The following is an 8,421-nucleotide window of genomic DNA, read 5'->3' on the forward strand; positions in this document are numbered from 1 at the left end:
GTTAGGCATCACTGAAGTCTTTCTGTCCGCGTGATCTGAAGACTTGTTACACTTGAGGACTGTGAATCCTCCAGCCTGTTAGGCATCGCGTTCTGAGCGTCCAAGAGTCATTGTGGATCGCCGGTGAATGAAGCCTGTGAAGGTTTGGAAGTCTACCTTGAAGACTTACTAGAGTGATTGGGCGAGGACTTTGTGTCCTTAGCTCAAGGGGAATAAGGCGAAGACGCGGTCTTCTGAGTTAAATCTCAGCCTCCCTAACTAGAGGTACAGTTGTCACAACAACTGGAACTGGTCTACCAAATCCTTGTCTTCACCAAGCTACTGGTTCTATCCTTCACCTCCCTTTACTTTAGAGTTTGTCTTGGTGAAGTCACTGCCTGCCTGTATGATTTGATTGACTTCACTAAGTGAAGACCGTTTATTGTTTGGCTTCATACTGTCTTCCAATCTGATCCTTACTACCTAGCTGCTGATAGTCTTCATGCTTTCACTTCATTGCTTACTTGACTATGGCCGGTCTAGTGTAGTATACCTTCCGCTGCATATCAATAGGCTCATTTCTATCACTTGTCTTCAAAGCCCCCGTGTTTTGAAGACTTCCATAAAAATCGCCTATTCACCCCCCTCTAGTCGATAACTAGCACTTTCAATTGGTATCAGAGCAAGGTGCTCCCTTGTTCTCTGTGATTTGGTTTAACCACCTGGAGTTTTAGCTATGTCGACTGCAGGGATAATCAAGGTCTCCGCTGCGTGCCCTATCTTCGATGGCACTGATTACCCCTACTGGAAGAATAAGATGCGCATGCATCTTGAAGCCATTGACGTCGACCTCTGGTATGTCGTCAAGAACGGCGTTCCCAAGGTCAGTGAAGGTGTCACCGCTGCCGATGCCAAGAGGTTCATTCAACTGGACTCAACCGCCAAGAACATCATCTGTGGTCACCTCACCAAAGGACAGTACGGCCGTGTGAGTGCACTGGAAACTGCGAAGCTAGTCTGGGACTGGCTCTCCAAGGTCAGCGAAGGCGTCTCAACCCAGAGAGACTCAAGGATCAGTGCTCTTCGCAACCTCTTCAACCGCTTCAAGAGAAATGACAATGAGAATGTCTAGCTCACATTTGATCGCCTCACTGATATCACAAATGAGCTTCGCGCACTAGGTGCCACTGAGATCACCAAGCACGAAATCATCAAGACGCTTTTGAGATCGCTTGACAACTCATTTGACACCTTGGCCCCGATGATTCAAGAATGCCTTGACTTCAGGACTCTCAATCCGTCTGACATACTTGAGAGGCTCAACACGGATGAGTTCCAGCAATCCGAGAAGAGAGATATCTATGGTCCTAACTATGGCCGAACTCGCGCTTTGAAGGCAAAAGCTGTTTCCTCATCGGAAGAAGAATCCGACTGCAGTTCTGAGGATTCTGAAGACATGGGAAAGGAGCTTGCTATGCTTGTGAAGAAGTTCTAGAGGTTCACCAAGAAGAAAGACTTCAGAAAGTCTTCAAGATCCAACTCAAGAAACGATGAAGCTTCCTCACGTGACTACAAGAAGAGAACATGCCACAAGTGCAAGAAACCTGGTTAGTACATCTCTGAGTGTCCTTAGTGGGATAATGAGACCAAGAAGAAGAAGAAGAGCAAGGAATATGATTCTGATGACAAGAAGAAGAAGAAGAAATCCTCAAAGTCTTCTTCTAAGTCTTCGTCAAAGTCTTCATCACATAGGAAGAGCTCATCCAGTAAGGCTCGTGCGTTTGTTGGCAAGGAGATGGATTCATTGGAGGAGTTTGCATCTGAGGAGGCAGAGGTGGAGTCTGAAGAGGAATCTGATTCAGGCATCGCAAGCCTGGCTCTAGCTTCAACGTATGTCGCCAAGTCCATCTTCAACACTGAAGACAATGGCCTCGTCACCAACACTGATGCTAATGATGAGGATGACTCTGCTCCCACCTACTGCTTCATGGCATGTGGTGCCAAGGGTATGACACCAAAGGCTTCAGAATGGATTATGGACAGTGGATGCACTAACCACATGACTAGTGATCGAAGTCTTCTCATGGATTTAGCCTTACGTCCATCTGACAAGAGTCACATCATATTTGCTTTCACTGGTAAAACCAAGGTATTGGGTCTAGGTAGAGTTGCAATCTCAAAGGACCAGCACATCTGTCTCAATGCTTTGTGATCTAAACATGATTGTGATGTTTGGAAAATATCGTTGCCTTGTTCTTATGGAATCTGACAAATCTCTAGTCTTTGAAGGGTATCGAAAAGACGATTTGTACATGGTAGATTTCTCAGCAGGACCACAGTTGGCCGTATGTCTTCTAGCAAAAGCTTCAGAGTGCTAGCTCTGGCATCGAAGGCTAGGGCATGCTGGCATGAGGAACTTGCACACTCTCGCGAAGAAGAAGCATGTCGTAGGCATCGAGGGCGTCAAGTTCAAGAAGGATCATCTGTGGTGCCTGCGAAGCTGGAAAGATGACTAGGGCCAAGCATCACTCGAAGACAATCATGATGACTTCCCGTCCCTTCGAGCTGCTTCACATGGACTTATTTGGCCCTACTCACTACTCTACTCTCACCACCACTGCTTGCCTCTATGGCTTCTTCATTGTTGATGATTACTCAAGATATACATGGGTGCATATAATTCTCTATAAGACTGAAGTACAGGATGTCTTCCGATGATTCGCCAATCATGCCATGGCGAACTATGGCATCAAGATCAAGCACATCAGAAGTGACAACGACACAGAGTTCAAGAACACATGCCTCGACACCTACCTTGATATATTGGGCATCACTCATGAGTTCTCATCTCCTTACACACCTCAACAGAATGACATCGTAGAGCGCAAGAACATAACCCTCATTGAGATGGCACGGACGATGCTCGATGAGTACAAGACTCCAAGGAAGTTCTGGCCTGAAGCCATTGATATTGCATGTCACGTCATCAACCGTGTTTATCTTCACAAGCTTCTAAAGAAGACATCATATGAGCTACTAACTGGTAAGAAGCCAAACGTTAGTTACTTCAGAGTATTTGGTGCTAGGTGCTGGATCAAGGATCCACATCACACTTCCAAATTTGCACCGAAAGCACATGAAGGTTTTATGCTTGGCTACTGAAAGGATTCACACTCGTACAGAGTCTTCAACCTCTTTCACTATAAAGTGGTTGAAACTGTTGATGTGCGGTTCGATGAAACTAACGACTCACAAAGAGAGCACCTGCCAAATGTGCTAGATGAAGCTTCACCTAGTGAATCTATCAAGCTGATGGGTACTGGAGAAATCATACCTTCAGAAGGTCAGGCTGAAGAAGAACTCATCATCTCTGCACCTAATCAACCTGAAGAAAATGCTAAACCTAAAGTCAATGCCGATGATGAAGACAATGACCAGCAAGAGCAAAGTCTTCATCCAGTTCATCCTTGTGTTGCAAATGAAGTGTAGATTGAGAACATAATCGATAGCATCAATGCACCTGGTCCACTCACTCGTTCAAGAGCAACACAACTAGCAAATTTCTGTGGGCACTTTGCATTTGTCTCTATATCTGAACCCAAGAAAGTTGCTGAAGCCTTCATGGAACCTGAATGGATTCAAGCGATGCAAGAAGAGCTTCAACAATTCGAGATGAACAATGTGTGGGAATTGGTTAAGCGTCCTGATCCACGGAAGCATAATATCATAGGCACCAAATGGATCTATCACAACAAACAAGATGAGCATGATCATGCTCCGACTTCTTAATATAACGGTTCACCATACGTGCATGCTACATGAATCACAAACTTCAACACAAGCATTTCTCAAATTCACAACTACTCAACTAGCACGACTCTAATATCACCATCTCCATATCTCAAAACAATTATCAAGTTTCATTGTGTTCTGGATAAACCTAATTCTTTGTGTGCTTCTATCTTAAGGGCAAAGTACTACCCTGATGGTGACTTGATGAATGCTAAACAAAGGAAAGACTCTTCTTTTACATGGCAGAGTATTATGACAGGCATCATTACCCTGAAAAGAGGCTATATCTGGCGAGTGGGGAACGGACAAAAAATAAATATTTGGGAAGATGCTTGGATCCCAAACTGTGCTAATAGGAGAATTGTAACACCGAAGGGGGACATCTGTTAACCAAGGTAGGTGATCTCATTGATCCTGTGTCCAATAATTGGGATGAAGAACTCATCAAACAAACTATGTGGCCCATCGATATACAACGGATTCTTTCAATTCCACTCTCGCAATATGATATGCCAGATTTTATTGCTTGGAGCTATACAAAAAATGGAATGTTCTCAGTTCGGTCAGCATATTCCATCGAGTGGGAAAATCAGTATGGTAACAAATTAAAATACTCCAATGGAATGGGGCTAACCACAACTAACCCTATTTGGAGTAAGATATGGAAGTTATCTTGCCCGACAAAAGTGAAATTTTTTATATGGCGTACGCTTCATGGAACTCTCCCATGCCGGGTTACACTTGCTAATAGACATATGAAGGTTTCGCCCACTTGCCCCACTTGCTCAGAGGGCTTAGAAGATACAAAACATATGTTTTTCTGTTGTAGGAAAGCAAAGGAGGTTTGGAAAAGGCTAGGGATAATTGATATTATCAATAAAGCGTGCGAGGTAGACCATGCTGGAGAGGCGGTGTTGGAGTACTTACTACTTCTCCCGGACCAAGAATTGAGGATGATAGGTCACCACAATGTGCGTGAGATGATTGCTGTCTCAACATGGTATTTATGGTGGGAAAGACGGAAGTTAGTGCATAAGGAGACAACACAAAATGCCTTGCAGATTTCAATGGGTGTTTTAGCACTTACCACAAACTTTGTTAATGCTTCATCGCCCAAGGCTACCATTAAGAAGGAAGGATGGTCCTGTCCCCCTAGAGGTTTCGTGAAACTTAATGTTGATGCTTATGTTGACCATGATATGCTTAGGGGAACGATGGGGGCGGTCCTGAGAGACGATAAAGGCAGGTTTATTGTTGGAGGGAATGGGAAGATCGATTACTGCGCAGATGTGCTGATGGCGGAAGCTCTTGCTCTCAAGTTTGGTTTAACTCTGGTGCAAAGGGCGGGATGTAATCGCCTTATTATTAACTCAGATAACCTGGAGGTAATTTATACTATGCAGGATGGAGGACAATCAGCGGGCGCAGCAGCAGCAATCTTTGACGATTGTTTTCATTACGCTTGTGATTTTAGTATTACTAGATTCGAACATTGTAATAGAGAAGCAAATAAAGTAGCTCATGAGCTTGCTAAATTAGCTAGAATTTCTTTGACTTCTGTCTGGTTTGAGGAACCTGTAGATGAGATTGTAATGATCCTCATGAACGATGTACTTCTTATATCTAATGAATAAAGTCTCGATATTTTTTTTTAAAAATTTTCAAACTTCTCATAGTATTCAACAGACTCATAAGACATTTTTTATTTATTTAATCTTGAATGCCTCAAATAATTAAAGCAAATTACCATGCTGTTTTGTAGGACTCTCAAAATAATCTAAGTGAGGCATGAGAGAACAATGGTTTCTATAAAACAAATCCACAGACGTGCTCTAAAAGATATAAGTGAAGCACTAGAGCAAAAACTATATAACTCAAAAGATATAAGTGAAGCACATAGAGTATTCTAATAATTTCCGAATCATGTGTGTCTCTCTCAAAAGGGTGTGTGCAGCAAGGATGATTGTGGAAAACTAACAAATAAAGACTCAAACAATACAAGATGCTCCAAGCAAAACACATATCATGTGGTAAATAAAAATATAGCTCCAAGTAAAGTTACTGATAGAAGTAGACGAAAGAGGGGATGCCTTCCGGGGCATCCCCAAGCTTTGGCTTTTAGATGTCCTTAGATTATCTTGGGGGTGCCATGGGCATCCCCAAGCTTAGGCTCTTGCCACTCCTTGTTCCATAATCCATCAAATCTTTACCCAAAACTTGAAAACTTCACAACACAGAACTTAAAGTAGAAAATCTCGTGAGCTCCGTTAGCGAAAGAAAACAAAAAACCACTTCAAGGTACTGTAATGAACTCATTCTTTATCTATATTGGTGTTAAACCTACTATATTCCAACTTCTCTATGGTTTATAAACTATTTTACTAGCCATAGATTCATCAAAATAAGCAAACAACACACGAAAAACAGAATCTGTCAAAAACAGAACAGTCTGTAGTAATCTGTAGCTAACGCAAGATCTGGAACCCAAAAAATTCTAAAATAAATTTCTGGACGTGAGGAATTTATCTATTAATCATCTGAAAAAATAATTAACTAAATATCACTTTCCAAATAAAAATGGCAGCAGTTCTCGTGAGCGCTAAAGTTTCTGTTTTTACAGCAAGATTAACAAGACTTTCCCCAAGTCTTCCCAACGGTTCTACTAGGCACAAACACTAATTAAACACAAAAAACACAACCAAAACAGAGGCTAGATAAATTATTTATTACATAACAGCAAGGAAAAATATTGGGTTGTCTCCCAACAAGCGCTTTTCTTTAAAGCCTTATAGCTAGGCATAATATTTCAATGATGCTCACATGAAAGACAAGAAGTGAAGCACAAAGAGAGCATCATAAAACACGTGACAAACGCATCTAAGTCTAACTACTTCCTATGCATAGGCATCTTATAGGCAAACAAATTATCAAGGCAAGCAAAAACTAGCATATGCAAGGAAGCAGAAAGAAACAATAGCAATCTCAACATAACGAGAGGTAATTTAGTAACATGAAAATTTCTACCACCATATTTTCCTCTCTCATAATAATTACATGTAGGATCATAAGCAAATTCAACAAAATAGCTATCACATAAAATATTTTCAACACGATCCACATGCATGCAAAGTTGATACTCTTCCAAAATAGTGGGATCTAAAGTTGACACTCTTCCAAACCCACTTTCAATAATATTGCAAACACTATTATCAATCTCATATTCATCATGGGGCTTATAATAAATTTTCAAGATCATAAGAAGAATCACCCCAATCATGATCATTGCAACAAGTAAAGGACATAGCAAAACTAGAATCCCCAAGCTTAGGGTTTTGCACATTATTAGCACAATTTACATAAATAGAATTTATAATAAAATCATTGCAATCATGCTTTTTATTCAAAGATATATCGTGAATCGCTTCATAAAGTAATTCATCACACTTTTCAGATTCATGAATTTCAAGCAAAACCTCATAAAGATAATCTCGTGCACAAAACTCACTAGCAATTGGTTCATCATAATTGGATCTCTTAAAAAGACTAGCAAGTGGATGAGGATCTATAGATCTTAGGTTCTCTGTTTAGTAATAAATAAACAACTATTCCAACCAAACGAGCAAACGAGCCAAGTAAGACATAAAAGAAAACAAAAAGACAAACAAAAGAAGGGCGAATAAAACGACAAGGGTGAAGTGGGGGAGAGGAAAGTGAGAGGCAAATGGCAAATAATTTAATGCGGGAGATAAGGGTTTGTGATGGGTACTTGGTATGTTGACTTTTGCGTAGACCTCCCCGGCAACGGTGCCAGAAATCCTTCTTGCTACCTCTTGAGCACTTGCGTTGGTTTCCCCTTGAAGAGGAAAGGGTGATGCAGCAGAGTAGCGTAAGTATTTCCCTTAGTTTTCGAGAACCAAGGTATCAATCCAGTAGGAGGCCACACACGAGTCCCTTGTACCTACACAAACAAATAAATCCTCGCAACCAACGCGATAAGGGGTTGTCAATCCCTACACGGTCACTTACGAGAGTGTGATCTGATAGATATGATAAGATAATATTTTTGGTATTTTTATGATAAAGATGCAAAGTAAAATAAAAGGCAATAAAAATAACTAAGTATTGGAAGATTAATATGATGGAAGATAGACCCGGGGGCCATAGGTTTCACTAGTGGCTTCTCTCGAGAGCATAAGTATTCACGGCGGGTAAACAAATTACTGTTGAGCAATTGACAGAATTGAGCATAGTTATGAGAATATCTAGGTATGGTCATGTATATAGGAATCACGTCCGAAACAAGTAGACCGACTCTTGCCTGCATCTACTACTATTACTCCACATATTGACCGCTATCCAGCATGCATCTAGAGTATTAAGTTCAAGAGAACAGAGTAACGCTTTAAGAAAGATGACATGATGTAGAGGGATAAACTCATGCAATATGAAATAAACCCCATCTTGTTATCCTCGATGGCAACAATAAAACACGTGCCTTGCTTCCCATACTGTCACTGGGAAAGGACACCGCAAGATTGAACCCAAAGCTAAGCACTTCTCCCATTGCAAGAAAGATCAATCTAGTAGGCCAAACCAAACTCATAATTCGAAGAGACTTGCAAAGATAACCAATCATACATAAAAGAATTC

This window comes from Triticum urartu, chromosome 6 (genome assembly GCF_003073215.2).
Source record: "Triticum urartu cultivar G1812 chromosome 6, Tu2.1, whole genome shotgun sequence".
Taxonomy (NCBI): Eukaryota; Viridiplantae; Streptophyta; class Magnoliopsida; order Poales; family Poaceae; genus Triticum; species Triticum urartu.